Below are 16,249 nucleotides of genomic sequence, written 5' to 3' on the forward strand. Positions count from 1 at the left end.
AGTCTCAAGACAGTCACTTTGCTAGTGGTCAAGTTTTTGTTTCTCAACAGCCACGGGTTCCAGGAGAAGGGCTAACTCGAAGAAGCACTGATCTCTTTGAAAAAGGTGGCTACAGAGTCTCCATTATTTCCTGTTAACATAGTTTGCCTATTATATCTACTGGATATTAAAATGAGTAAACTACTGAAACAAAAACCTGACATTCAAAACACCCTGAGTTAGCTGTGGACATGTACATTAGCTATGCTTGTCCATAAAAAGGTAAATAAAAAAGTAATTTATGATTTAAGTGAGGGGAAGGTAGGTGTAGCATTATTTGTACCAGTAAAGTCCTGTTCTAGTAAACAAAGTTGTCATTCATATCTGCACTGTTGGCAGTGGTACTTTTAAGTAGACTGAGATGCTGAACTCAAAAGCTTATTGCAGGTGAGTCATGCTGAAGCCCATTGCTTTTCTTGTTGCAGCTATGATTACTGCTCCAGACAACACTGTTGGTACACTGTTGTTTGACACCAATGACAGAGGATTAGGGAACCACATTCACACCATGGTGCGATCAGCTGACTGAACAGATGAGTTCATCTGTAATATCCAGTGTTTAGTACAGTATTGAGAATGATAGGAATGGCAAACTAATGTTAGCTACCCAATTTATATGGCTGCCTCCAATAACCATGGACAGTGTAACTGTTGGGGATTATATACTGGCAGAGAATGATGTTGGCGTGAAGAGAGGAAAGAAGAGCTTGTTTTGCTTCAAATAATGATCCCAGAGTAACTTTCTGATTGTATTATGTGATGGAGAGCAGGGAATTGTTGAGAATGGTTGAGATGAGTGTACTCCGGTGCTTTAAGGAAGCGCTGTACGCACCGTTTCTGCTTTGTCAAGTCACTGAAACTCTGAGCATTGAAGCCAGGTTCAATGAAGGTAATGAAGCCATCACTGACTCTGTCAGCAGCTCTGACCAAACTTGACTTATTGTTACTCTTTTAAATCTTAGAGAACAGCAGCTCACTGCTGACCCTCAGCTCCTTGGCCAAGAATTTGTAAAAACATCAGAAAGCCCAGCCCTGTGCCTCAATCTTGCAAAAAGATTGTGTCTTCCAGAAGTGTTTAATTAAAAATGTAAGAAGTGTAGCAGTATTGTGCAGCCCAGTTTTAACTACATTCAGAAAATGTGCTGGAAATTGAAAAGCTCTTATGGGCAACCCATACAATTCTGCAGGCAATCAGGAGGGCAGCCCACTATTAAATTTAAAAGAGACCTGGCCCTCAAGTTGAGGACGTTCTGGGGGATTTCTCACCATCCACACAACACACCTGCTCCAGACCTATCCATGTTGAAACTGTGTCTGCAGTGTTGGCAACCCTTAAGTATAATGAGATTACATTGAATAGGACTGCTGCATTTTGTATGTAATCCGAAGCAATGGCTTTGCATCAACATCGAAACTAGAAAATGCTAATTGGCTCAAATTGTTGAAATGAACAGTGGAGGCTATTTCTGATACATGGGCAGAAATCTGGCAGAGCAGATCAATGAAAAATGAGCCAAAGTGAAAATTATCTTCATGAAACAAATCTAAAACCAAAAGCATGATTAATTATTTGGAATGAGATCCAAATCATGAATGAAATAAGCAACAATGTTGACATCCTAAAAACGACACTTGGCTTTTGGATTACTTTAACTTTTTTTTGGTGAACGTTTCGATTTGAACATGACAGGACATTTTGTCTGTGGGATATGAGCTTGTATACATTCTGGGTGTTTCCATTAAGCCCATAAAATTATTTTTGCCTAACTTCTGTAATGTTCATATGCTTTCTTCACAGTGTATGGCCCATTTTGGTTCAGTAACTGTCAGATTTTCTGGAGGTTCAGGCATGTGAATTCCTGGATGGTTTACGTGGATCAGTACAGAGTTTCCTGGTAATGCGGAGATGACCGAGGGCTATTGTTCGGACAGGGTTAGGGATTAAACTGGGACAGTCTATTGATGCAGAAGTGCAGCTTTGAGAGTCAAAAAACTCAATGGAAAGGTCTCAGCTCTCCAATGTAAATTACCCACGACTGATCTTGCCTCTTACTTGAGTGAACAGATCAAAATCACCCAATCAAGATTAGCTGTCAGGTAAGTTCTCAGGAGAAGATGTTGGAGCAAGCTATAGGGTTTGGAGGGGAACACAATCACATTTACAATAGTGTTGGCTTCACAGATTTAAAAAAAATTAATTTATTCTTCCTTGGTGGCTGTGGGAATCACTACAGAACTCTGATGGTCTGAAACATGCTTTGCTCACGGCAGCCTAATGTCTCCATAGGGTCCTTCAGGAGGTGTTACAGTCCTAATATAGATATCTAAAGTATGCCCAAGATTCTTAAAAATGAGACTCTCAGTCAGCAATGGGACAATGTCTGCAGACAAGGCATAGCCGAGGCCACAATTATATTTTGGTACTTTGTGTCTGTATTACATCAAACATCAGCTGTGAACCATACCTTTTTTCCTATAATCAATACATTCACAGTTTAAAACTGGTTTAAACCAACTTTCTCTGGCATACGACCAAGTATATTTCTTTCTTCACTTTAATCCGCAGTAATCCATCATTATTGCAGAATATACCTAATTTTTATTGATTAATCAGATTGTTTCTTAGGTGGTATAGTCAAGACTTTCCCGATGTAGGTGAGAACCACTTTTCAGTAATGCCTGCATCTCATTCTCTTGCTTCTCAATCAAGTTTTGCTTTTATTCCCTTGACAGCCTGGTGTATGCTGTATTCTTTCTTATGCCAGTTTATTGCTGGTCTGTGTCTAATTCACAAAGTCAAAGAGTCATTGAGGTGTACAGCATGGAAACAGACCCTTGGGTCCAATTTGTCCATACCAACCAGATATCCCAACCCAATCTAATCCCATTTGCCAGCACTTGGCCCATATTCCTCTAAACCCTTCCTATGCATATACCCATCCAATTGCCTTTTAAATGCTGCAATTGAACCAGCCTTCACCGCTTCCTCTGGGAGCTCATTCCATACATGCACTATCCTCTGCATGAAAAAGTTGTCCCTTAGATCCCTCTTATATCTTTCCTCTCTCACCCTAAACCAATGCCCTCTAGTTCTGAACTCCCTCACCTCAGAGAAAAGACTTTGTCTATTTATCCTATTCATGTCCCTCGTGATTTTATAAACCTCCATAAGGTCACCCCCCCAGTCTCCGACGCTCCAGGAAAAACAGCCCCAGCCTGTTCAGCCTCTCCCTATAGCTCAAATCCTCCAATCCTGGCAACATCCTTGTAAATCTTTTCTGAATCCTTTCAAGTTTCACAACATCTTTCCGATAGGAAGGAGACCAGAATTGCATGCAATATTCCAAAATTGGCCTAACCAATGTCCTGTACAGCCACAACATGACATCCCAATTCCTATACTCAATACTCTGACAAATCAAGGAAAGCATACCAAACGCTTTCTTCACTATCCTACCTGCGACTCTACTTTCAAGGAGCTATGAACCTGCACGCCAAGGTGTCTTTGTTCAGCCATACTCCCTAGGACCTTACCATTATGTGTGTAAGTCCTGCTCTAATTTGCTTTTCCAAAATGCAGCACTTCACATTTATCTTGTTTAAACTCCATCTGCCACTCCTCAGCCCATTGGCCCATCTGATCAAGATCCCGTTGTACTCTGAGGTAACCTTCTTCGCTCTTCACTACACTTCCAATTTTGGTGTCATCTGCAAACTTTCTGACTATACTTCCTATGTTCACATCCAAATCATTTACATAAATGATGAAAACTAGTAGACTCAGTACCGATCCTTGTGGTACTCCACTGGTCACAGGCCTCCAGTCTGAAAATCAACCTTCCACCACCACCCTCTGTTTTCTACCTTTGAGCCAGTTCTGTATCCAAATGGCTAGTTCTCCATGTATTCCATGAGATCCAACCTTGCTAACCAGTCTCCCGTGGGGAACCTTCTTGAATGCCTTACTGAAGTCCATATTGATCACGCCCACTGCTCTGCCCTCATCAACTCTCTTTGTTATTTCTTCAAAAATTGCAATCAAATTCATGATACATAATTTCCCACACATACAGCCATGCTGACTATCCCTAATCAGTCTTTGCCTTTCCAAATATATGTAAATCCTGACCCTCAAGATTCCCTCCAACAACTTGCCCACCACTGACGTCAGGCTCACAGGTCTATAGTTCCCTGCTTTTCCTTACCATCTTTCTTAAATAGTGGCACCATATTAGCCAACCTCCAGTCTTCCGGCACCTCACCTGTGACCATCGATGATGCAAATATCTCAGCAAGAGGCCCAGTAATCATTTCTCTAGCTTCCCACAGAGTTCTTGGGTAACCCTGATCAGGTCCTGGGGATTTATCCACTTTTATGCATTTCAAGACATCCAGCACCTCTTCCTCTGTAATATGGACATTTTTCAAGATGTCACCATCTATTACCTACATTCTATATCTTCCATGTCATTGTTCACAGTAAATACTGATGCAAAATACTTGTTTAGTGTCTTCCCTCATTTTCTGTGGCTCCACACATAAGCTGCCTTGCTGATCTTTGAAGGGCCCTATTGTCTCACTAGTTAACCTTTTGTCATAAAATGTATTTATAAAAACCCTTTGGATTCTCCTTAACCCTGTTTGCCAAAGCTATCTCATGTCCCCTTTTTGCCCTCCTGATTTCCCTCTTAAGTATACTCCTACTGCCTTTATACTCTAACGATTCTCTTGATCTCTCCTGTCTATATCTGATAAATGCTTCCTTCGTTTTCTTAATCAAAACCTTAATTTCTTGAGTCATCCAGCATTCCCTACAGCTACCAGCCTTTCCTTTCATCCTAACAGGAATATACTGTCTCTGGACTCTCGTTATCTCCTGGCAGTCAAGTGATAGAAATTGCCAGATTATTTGGCAGTCTTGATAAGTCCAAATCCTTGACAGGCCAGGATGTGTTCTCTTTACCTAGTGATTCATCGGAAACATTTGCTTATGTTTTGCCAAGTAGATTGCAAGTTTCAAATGTAGAACATTTAACTGAGGGGCAGAATGCAAAATCTTCATCCCTTTCCTAATATGCACATTACTTCCTTCCTCGCATTGTTATTTCTGCTGTCAGTAGAAATGAAACATAGCTTCATAAATATAAAGAGATCAGGCTGCTTTTTCTGGAAGTCTAAACACAAGAATTGATAATGGAGAATAAGGACAAAGCATAGCATTTAACTACTTTAGTTCTGTTCTCATGAGAGACACAAAATCTTTCCAGAAGTACTTGGAAAGCAGGGCTCTTTTGAGGAGGAGGAATTGAAAGAAATTGGTTTTAGAAAAAGGTAGTGCTGGAAAGTTTAATGGGACTTAAATTTATTATATCTCCATGGCAATGCAATCTACATTCCAGGGTAATAAAGGAGGTGGCTACGGAAATAGTGGATCTGTTGGTTATCGTCTTCCAAAATTCTGGAACAGTTCCAGCAGATTGGATGGTGGCAAATGTAACCCCATTATTTGGAAGAGGAGAGAGAGGAGAAATGCAAATTACAGACAAGTAAACCTCACATCAATAATAGGGAAAATTCTGCAGTCAGAGGATATAATAACAGGACTCTTAAAAACATCAATGATATTGCACAGGGTCAGCATGGATTGATGAAAGGAAATAGTGCTTGAGAAACCTGCTGAAGACATTAGTAGAACAGGTAAGGCAGAACCAGTCGATGTAGATTTAAAAAAGCTTTTGATTAAGTCCTACCTAAAAGGTCATGATGAAAAAGCAAAGCACATGGGATTGGTGGTAAAACACTGGCATGGGTTGAGAATTGCCGAGCAAACAAGAAACAGCAGGACTAAATGGGTCATTTTCAGAATGGAAAGCAGTTACTACATAAAACCAATGCTCAGGCTCTAGCAATTCACAATACACATCAACAATTTGGATCAAACATTATATTTCCAAGTTTGTCAACAACATAAAACTATGTGGAACTCTGCGTGGTGTGGATAACATAAAAAGAAGCCTTTACGCCCATTTATATAAGTCGAGTGAGTGGGCAAATATATGACAAGTGCAGCATAATGTGGATAAACGTGAAGTTGTCCACTTCAGTAGAATAAACGCAGAATGACAGACTGTTCTTTAAATGGTGATATATTCAGAAATTTGAAGTACAAAGGAGATTCAGGTGTTCCTTGTACACCCATCATTGAAAGCAAATATGGAAGTGCAACAAGTACTTGGAAAGCAAATGGTATGGTCACTGCAGCAGGGTTTGAGTACTGAAGCTAGAGTCTTATTGCAGCTGTACAGGGTGTTGATGAGACAACACCTCCAGTATGTTGTACAGTTTAGGATTTATATACTTGCAAACTTAAAGAGTGCAATGAAGGCTCAAGAGAATGATTCCAGCCAAGTGAAGTTTGTCTGATGAGGAAAGTTGAGGTCAGCAGGGCCTGTATACACTAAGGTTTAGAAGAATGAGAGAGAATCTCATTGACATGTAAAACATTCTGCCAAGACTGGATGTAGGGATGACGTTTCCCAGAACAAGGGGTCACAGTCTCAGGATATGTGCTGGGCCATTCTGGACTGAGATGAGGAAACTCGTCTTCAGAGAGTGTTGAATCAGTGGAATTCTCTATCACAGAAGGCTCTGGAGGCAAAGTCACTGAATAAATTTTATAGAAGAAATTGATAGATTTTGAGAAGTTGAAAGAGGAAACAAGTCTGATTGTGAGGGGTGGGTGAGAGAATGGGAGTGTGGCAATAAGGTACAGGAACAGCCATGATCATGTTGAATGCTGGATTGAGGGCAATGGGTCAAATGGCCTACTTCTGCACTTACTTTTTTATTTTTCTATAATTCTGATGATGTAGTGACAATCCTGAAAATATGAAAAATATGCAAAGAAACATCTAGATCCTGAAATCAAACACCAAATTCAGAAATTGTCAAGCTGAATCATGTATACTAAATCTAGTTTACACCATGTCAAACAAAAATGGCAATTAGCATTCCTAAATTAATCTTAGACTCTGATTGAAATAAATAGACACAATGTTGATGAAAATAACCTGTTCAGCTTTCCATAAAATTGTCATTATATTTGCAATAAAGATTTCTGTCTGATATATACAGTCAGTTCTGCTACAAAGCAGCAGTTCCGTTCTCGCGCAATTCCACGTTATAAGAAAATCACGTTATAGCAGGACCATTTAAACTACTGGAGCTGGAATCGCATTATAAACAAGGCATGCTTTAAAAATTTGCATTATAGAAACATTGTCTCCAATTCTTCAATCGTGTTATAGCAAATTCGCATTAACAAAACACAAGCCATAGCAGAACGACCTGGACAGCAATATTTGACCTTAATAACATTGAAATACTGTTCAAAAACTGATGCCACTTGATGGTGTGAAACATCTCCATACTATCAAACATCTGAAACAATGACCCAGAATTTGTTGCAGTACTCGTACATGCTTGCCATCCTCCACTCATTAATCCATGCCACAATTTCTCAGAAAAATGATTATGACACAGTGAGCATAGTGGTAGGTATAGATCGCATATGCAATGTCGCAGACATCTAAGGTACTGAGACCTACACGGAATCCAACAACAGGTTATTTAACATGAACACTGACAGTAATCTCCTACCTATTTCCAAGAGGCTAGGAAGGGAGTAGGTGGGTGAAGGAGAATGGATTCCCTGGATATCCTTCAGGGCATCTTTTAAATATTTCAATAGATTTCTGACTAAACAGACTGAGAGCCATGCTGGAAGGCAGCTCATGCCAGCTAAGTCTGACACTGTTGGGGACTTGGGGGTGGGTGAACTGCACATTGGTGGGGAGAGAGGTTTAATCATGCCAAGGTAAATTTGGGATAAGCACCATTTTCCATCTGGGCCTATAAACAGTGCTATAAGAACTCGTGCCAGCCCTTCTCTCCTTCATTTACCTGCTAGAACCTTGGAGGAATCTTGGCCACATTGTTTTGAAAGGTGAAAATCTAGTTAAATTGAAGCCACACAGCCTCATTTAAGAATCACACTCACCAAGCTGTTTCCTAAATGTAGAAGTGACCTGCCTAGATCAGTTCTTTAGAAATTGGCATTAGGTAACATGGAGGTTCTCACACACTCACATCACACAATAAAAAACAAGGTCATTCAACACAGTGGATCTGCACTAACTCGTGGCAATAACAACTCAACTGGTTCCACTCCCACTCCCTATTACCGAGTTGTTTTTACTTTCAGTTGTTTGCCCTATGCCCTTTAGAAGGTCACAATTAAATCTATCTGCATTATACTGTCAGTCAGTGCATTCCCGATCCGAACCACTCTCTGGGTAAGAAAATGTCATCTTATATTCTAATGTTGTCATTGGTCCTTCTGCTGCTCACCATAATAATGGGCCCTCTGGTTTTTGATCCCTCGACAGCAATCCAATTGGGAATGTATGATGAAACAAGAGCCCACTACCTCCAGAATCACCTCAGAAGTTAAAGATTTCATCAAATTTCCTGTTTGATAGACTCAGGTTACCAGAAAACATTGACCCAGTTTCTGTACTTAACAAGAAACTACTACTTATTACAAGTTAAATCAGTTCCAATCACAGACAGACAAAACATGAATGATCAATTTATAATTCCCAACTTAACCTCAATTCCTTCTTAAACTTCTACGCACACATGCAGATAGATATGGAACCAAAAATTAAAAAAAAAATCACTGGTGTTTCAGGTGGAGAAAAGAAAATTAGGAGGAGGAGTCCAGTTCAAAAGCACCAGTCCACATGATTCAGTGATGTTTCACTTTTTGTTTTTAACCCTTCTGATGTCTGATATTCGTTTTTTGCTTCTTTCTAAGTCCTTTCGTATTACAGGGTGGTTGGCATATTATTTGTTCAGTTGTTCTGTGATTGATCAAAAGCAGCAGCCAAATGGTAAATGGAGAGTGAAAACAGCTAGGCTGTTGTTTAATTCTTTGTTACTTCTCTATAAGAAGCTGACCCTTTAAAGGCTGCAGGCTTTCTTTCCTGGTATTGTTCTTACACAGGTTATCTGCCTGCCCAGGAACCAGAGAGCTTTTGTCATGCTCATGACTCCTGAACCACACAGAAGTCTTTATTGAAAAACCAATCAACAGGCTGTCTCTGGGTAAGACTGCCCTAACCAACAGCCAAGGTGCCAATGAGTCACCAGCAACTTCCTCCCATTGCCTTACTGAGTAATAACTGAATATTTTTAAAACTCCTTCCACAGTTCTCGGTTTAAAGCAATATCTTTTGCCCCAGTCTGGTTCGTAATTCGTAATAAAGAAAAATAAAATGATGTGGTCTTTAAACTCCATCATTTTGTACATCTTTATTATGTCTGCTCTCAACATGATCTTCTACATGGAAAATAACCCTATCTTCAATCTGTCGTCATAGTCCTCATCCCTGGAACTGCTCTTCTGCACCTTCTGTAATACCTTCACACCATTTCTTCAAGTGTAATACCCAGATTATGATATGATATTCCAACTCAAGCCAAACCTGTGTTTCATGAATGTTCAACAGAACTTCTTTGCTTTTGCACTGTATGCTTCAATGTAGAAAGTCCAGGTTTCTGAACAACATTTTAACCACTGTCTCAATCTGAACTGCCACTTTCAACAATTGGAACACATCTAATCCCCAGTCCTCCGATCCAATAAATTCCTTTAGAATTGTGACCTTTAATTTATAATGTCTTTGCTCATTCTTCACTTTCTTTTCCTCCTCCATTTTTCACCAATCCAGTTGCTCAGTTACTTGCTTTTCCCCTTTAACTCTGGCACCTTGCTAATGACTCGTGCAATGCACATAACTAGTACATCGATCATATACTCTGCCTCCATGTACAGAACTTCTTTCTAATCTTTCTTTGGCCCCATGCCTCCTCTACTTATTTACCATGTAGATGCCTAAACAATGGCTAAAATTCCACTCAATCATCTGATCTCACAACAGGGGGCTTGGTCACTGCAAGTACAGACAAAACATCCAGTTGGTGTTTCATAGCTGAGTTTATACAGGAATTGCATAAATATGTAAACTGATATTAAACACAGACCCAAATGCAAGGGATAATCTCTCAATGTGCGTGTCAATCTTAGCTATACTTCATTATCAATTAAAATCCTTACACAGTGCACAAGCTCAATAAAGTAATAACAGATGGGAGAAATTCAGATCGTGCTTCACAGTCAAAATGCTTACTTAGTTGAATCTGAAGTTTTCAGTGAAATTCCCAGGCAAAGGCAGAGATTCTCCATTTTGTAGCCTGAAGTCTAACACTGGTCATGTTCAATGGCATTTAATCTCCACATCCAATAAGAAAACTCACTTATCAAACTCTACAAAAAGTTTTTAAAACGAGACCAGTGAGAACTACTCAGCAAATCACAGGCTTCAATGCTGATGTCCCACATCACCAAAAGTAACAAGCAACATGGCAGCTCACTGGTTCACAATGCCACCTCACAGTGCCAGGGACAGAGGTTCGATTCCTCAAGCGACTGTCTGTGTAGAGTTTGCACGTTCTCCCCATGTCTGCGTGGGTTTCCTCCAGGTGTTCCAGCTTCCTCTCACACTCCAAAGATGTGAAGGTTAGGTGAGTTGGCCATGCTAAAATGTCTGTAGTGTCCAGGTATGTGTAGGTTGGGTAGATTAGCCATGGCAAATGCAGGGTTACAGGGAAGGAGTGGCATGCTCTTCAGAGGGTCAGTGTGGACTCGATAGGCCGAATGGCATGCTTCTACACTGTAGGGGTTCTATGATTCTATCAATGGAAGGCTCAGCCTTCAGGGAGTATCCAATTGCATGAAGGTGTGTATCTCTTTCTTTTGGATCCCACAAGGTGGGGATCATGGAAGATGGTGGTTATGGGGTACCAGACTGGGGTGGCCATCAGTGGTTATCCCTTGCCCCCGCTCTTAGTTGGCCCAAGATTGGGGCCAAGATTACAGTAGTGCCAGAAAAGCACAGCAGGTCAGGCAGCATCCGAGGAGCAGGAAAATCAACGTTTCGGGCAGGAGCTCCTCATCACAAATGAGGCTGGGAGCCTCACAAGTGGAGAGATCAATGGGAGGGGGATGGGGCTGGGGAGAAGGTAGTTGAGAGTGCAGTAGGTAGAAGGTAGTTGAGAGTGCAGTAGGAGGAAAGGGTAAAGGTGTTGGGTCGGAGAGGAGGGTGGAGCGAATAGGTGGAAAGGAAGATTGACAGGTTGGATAGATCATGAGGACGGTGCTGAGCTGGAAGTTTGGAACTGGGGTAAGGTGGGGTAAGGTGGGGCAAGGGGAAATGAGGAAACTGGTGAAGTTCACATTGATGTCCTGGGGTTGAAGGGTCACCTTCCATCCCACCAATCTCCCCATAAACCGCATCATCCACTGACATTTCCGCCACCTACAAACAGACCCCACCATCAGGGATATATTTCCCTCCCCACCCCTATCCGCTTTCCGCAAAGACCATTCCCTTTATGACGACCTGGCCAGGTCCACACCCCTAAACAACCCACCCTCCCCTCCTGGCACCTTCCCCTGCCACTTTCCCCTGCCATTACAGGAATTGAAAAGCTTGCGTCCACACCACCCCCTTCACCTCCATCCAAGGCCCCAAAGGAGCCTTCCACAGCCATCACAGTTTCACCTGCATTTTCACACGTCATTTATTGCATCCCGTTGCTCCTTTACGTTGGAGAGACTGGACGCCTTCTCACAGAACACTTCAGGGAACTCCTCCAGCACACCCCCACCAATCAACTCCATTGCCCTGTGGCCGAACATTTCAAACTCCCCCTCCTACTCCTACTCTGCCGGGGATATGGAGGCCCTCCTCCCATTTATCTCTCCACCCGCGAGTTGAGAAGATCTCTAAAAGGACCTTCTAGCTCAACACTTCTTACCTCCAGGGAGGGGAAATTTGCACCTCAAGTTCCTCTCCCAAGCATCCTACTGAGCAACTGAATACTTACTCGGATCCCTCCATCACCAACCAACAATAGTCTAAGTTGCTGAGACGATCACAATGATGACAAAATCAACAAACTTGCTTTTCTCATCATTGATATAATGGAGGGATGGAGCCAAGATAAATAATGACTCAACATTCTTGCTGAGAGCTCTGCAGCACAAAGTCTCAGTGAATAATGCTGCGTGGCACACATACTGACAGAGGGCACTCATGCCATCCCAGAATTTCTGCACCATAAATAGTGGAGCATGCCATAGCTGCACTGCCATCACTATGGCAAAAAATGGCCAGAAATCTCCTATTGACACATGGCAAATGTCTTTGAGGTCTGGTGGAGGGCCTGGACATTAAATCACCAAGAGAAAAGCACAATATATGGTTAAATTGCGGCCCACCTTCTAGAAGTGTTGTACTTTACAAAGGAGCAAATAATACGCACTCATGGCCACTTTAGGAATCCAATTTGCATTCAGATATTCCGCAATTTTCAGTGGTGCACAATACTGTGGCCTCGTTTCCTCACTGAGAGTCAAAAGCATTATAGTACCCTTGTATGGGGGTTGGGGGCTGGGGGTAAATAGCTTCCTTTCAGATCAAGTTCCTTATGGTTCTCAAATACAGGCAGCATAATAATAATGAATAAAATGCTTAGGATTTAATGGCATCGGAAGTTAGACAGAAATCTCATTAATTATTCAAACCGATCAAAAGAATGTGCAATGCCCCCGTGTAATCATAGAATCTTCTGTCCACTAAGTGCATTAAAGCAAATTTTAAAAAATGAATTTAGGGATTCCATTAAACAATCCACACGTTGTTATTTCACCTGAATGCAAACCACCAACTTTTGTTTTCCTTGCTATTTAAGCTGATTACAATGAGCCTGCCCAAATGAAAATTCATTGTTTCTTTCCTTATGAGAAACTGATTTTTTTTTTCCGGGACAAAGTGTTGAGCTCTCGTCATTAAATATTCATGTTGATGTCCACTTGCACAGAAGCAAATATAAATCTTCATTTTTTCTTTCCGTGCTAACATCTGCTCAAAACACAATATTTTACTGTCTCTTCATTTAGGAAGAAAAACACTATCTGGTATTATCTGCATCTCTTTATGCTAATGAAACATTGCTCTGCTCATCTCCATAAACCGTATGATAAAGTATAAAAAAGTGAAGGGGAAACAAATGGACAACCAGCACTGCTTTAAGTTAAACCAATCAACCTTAAAACATTCAAAATAGGTCTCATCCACCAGTTCATTTATCGTTCATAGAAACACAATGAAAATATTTCAGTGCCTCGATGAAAAAGATTAAAAAACCTCTCGCAAATCGCAGAAACGTGGTAAACTGCTAAATTCTACTGATTTATAATGACAACATCACTGCATTAAGCAAAACTGCTCTGCACACGGGGACCCTTTCAAAACTCCTTTATTAGCAGAACTGGGCTCTGCCAGTGAACAAAAGCAATGGTGCAACGAGCATAAATCATTAATACTGTACCGCACGATAGCTGAATTTGCTGCGTTAGCTTTAAAGCTTCCTGCACTACAGGGATTTCTGGAATGGAATTGGCTGCTATGAAGAGTACTTCATCATTCATTGCACTTGACGCTTCCTGAGCCTGTGTGCTCTATTTTTTTTTTAATTCTTGCTTTTGCTTTGGCAGCACAAATTAATTCCACGAATCTTTAGAGAAAGTCATTAGTTGATGCATTTGGTGTCGGGTATCTGATGGGTGAATTTGCTCACAGCAACGATATTTTATTTCAGGCTTTTTTATTCCACATTAAACCAGTAATTTATGGTTCTTATTTTACTGCATACATCCTCTGACATCTTTCATGAATCTTGTAGATTTGAAAAAATACTTAGCTCTTTAAATTCTGAAGCTCTTTGTAACCTAGCAACACATTTTATATATCCTATTATGTTAACTATACATTATTAAAATAACATGGAAAAATGATAGGATAGAAAATATCGTATTAAACAAAATATTTTTATGTTTAGCGATTGATGCATGATTGAGAATGTAAAATACGAAGGGTGTATTGTGACTATTCAGGTGCAAGGCTGGTACCTCCCTAATTTGCATTTCATAATTTACTAAGGTCAACTTAAAATATTATATTTATAAAATTTACTGCGACAAGTAGAATTTATCCATGGTGTATGTAGGTTTTCCATAAAGCTGAGCTACTGAATTATATTAACTGCTGTAGGAACATCTACCTCAGTAGACAAGGATGCGCAATGATTACCATTTTGACACAGGTATTACAAAAAAAAATAATCGATGGAAAAGACAAATTTTCACACTTACAAGTAAAACAAGTTATTTTAGAGTGAAAGTTCCGTGCCAAAAACTCTCAATTCCACTGTAAAGCAAGGGAAAAGCAACAAACCTTCACGTTTTAATCTCACAAGAAGGATAAAAAAAATTCTATTTCTCTACACAGCAAATTAACCCAGCTAGTACTTAAGCAGCCATCCTGCATAATAAAGATCATGAGAATGAGACTAAAATGCATGCAGAAGTCACTCCGCATTAGATGATAATGACATTCTGAACTGAAATAAATGAAGCCCCCGCAGTGCCTCTCCGTCAGTTTGTAAAAAGTAAATAACTTCCCTTCTGACATGAGAAGACTGATCATTTTTTCTCTCTGCTCCTACCACACAACATTAATTGAGCTACACAGCCATCTTCTGACCAGCAGCACAGAATTCAAACACGAGTGAAGGAAACCTTGGGAGAAAATCACAGCCAGCACAAATGCCATCAGCAATGAGACAAAAGTTTTCAAGAGCATTGAAAAGGCATATTGATAAAAATGGCAAATTCTGGACATAGGCAGCAGCTCAACCAAAATCTAGTGCAATGCTAATGTTTCAGTTATTGAAATCTTTGTTCGAATAGGGGCCCGGATATTATAAGAAGTGGCAAACACAGCTGGATTGCCATTTCACTCATTTTTGTTTCATGTTCGTACTGAGCTCCACAGTTCCTGCCAGGAATTTTCATCCTACCTCCTTCAGAAACGCAGAACGTAGCTGAAATCAACACCGTTCCCATGCGATGCACGGCAAGTCAAACAATGCCCCTTTTTTACAGCAGTCAGTCCTGAGATATAAAAGTCCAGTGTACAGATAGCCACTTTTGCAGCTGCCATGAGGTCAGGGTGACAATTGGTTCAGGAGTTAGGGTGACAGATGGATAGGGTGTCAGCCAAGTCGGCTTCAAGGTAAATGTTAGAGTGCCTAAGGCTAGGTGTGTCGTGGGGGGATTGATTGGGGGCCACAGAGGGGGGTGGGGTGAGGGGTTAGGGAGTAAAGCAAGGTCCCAAAATGCCAGGCCAGCGTAGGGGAGATTGTTGCTGGATCCTGGGAGCTCAGGTTGATGGGGAATCCTGTTGATTTGAGAAGATCTGGTCACTGGGTGGTAGTTGTCAGGGGCTCATGGGTATAAAGGCTTGTGGGAGGTGGTTAGGATGGTGTGTTCAGCATCAGCATAACAGTTAGCCAAGGGTTTTAATTGCTTAATATTTGCTGTAACTTCATGGAGCCCTCTGAATTCTCCAATGTTGCCTTTTTTTTTGCAAAGCTCCCAGACACAGGGGTATTGCCCAAGTGAATCTTCAATTTCAAGGCCAATTCCCATGTAGTCCACGGTATTTGGGATTCTGCAGGGTCCCACTGTGGAACTCCAGTCTGCAGTCCAGAAATGACTCTCTGGTCACCTGAAAACCTGGAGTGTCCTGACAAATAATCTACACCACAACATTAGCCTATATTTTCTTTCTTCAAATGGTGATTTTCAGTTTTATTCCAGATTCCCAGCATTGTTTATGCACAGTTCCAGCACATTCATTCTTCTCTGCTGGAGGTACAATACATTGATATACTTTTCTATTTACTCATTTTCCTCCCTGCATTTTTAAAGTCACCTGAGTGAATTTAACTCCAAGTGTGTTTTAACTGGTGCAGAAATGCTTGTTATCTCCTAAAATTACATCCTGGATATTTCAGTATTGGGAAATCCAACAGATACTTTTTACAAATAACTATTGCTTGTAAATATTACATTCCTCAGGCACAAAAGTGTCTGGGTTAATATTTAGCTATTAGTTTTCAATGGAGCAGCATGATTCCAGTAGATTGTCATGCTTCAAGTGTTCCAAGGTAAGAGAGA

The 16,249-nt window shown here is 40.8% G+C and overlaps 1 protein-coding gene across 15 annotated transcripts in view; it reads right to left on the minus strand.

Moving 5' to 3' along the window:
- Positions 1–16,249, minus strand: part of rbfox1 (RNA binding fox-1 homolog 1) — a 1,725,607-nt gene that overhangs the window by 481,772 nt on the left and 1,227,586 nt on the right. Inside the window, exon 1 of one of the 15 annotated variants that reach the window (XM_043711611.1) lies at positions 13,558–13,623. The exons of the other annotated variants lie outside the window; for them this stretch is intronic. The gene's annotated coding sequence lies outside the window, so the exon portion shown is untranslated. Of the gene's footprint in view, positions 1–13,557; positions 13,624–16,249 lie in introns of those variants that run through there. 15 annotated transcript variants of the gene reach the window in all.

The sequence above is a fragment of the Chiloscyllium plagiosum genome, chromosome 21, assembly GCF_004010195.1.
Source record: "Chiloscyllium plagiosum isolate BGI_BamShark_2017 chromosome 21, ASM401019v2, whole genome shotgun sequence".
In the NCBI taxonomy this organism is placed as follows: domain Eukaryota; kingdom Metazoa; phylum Chordata; class Chondrichthyes; order Orectolobiformes; family Hemiscylliidae; genus Chiloscyllium; species Chiloscyllium plagiosum.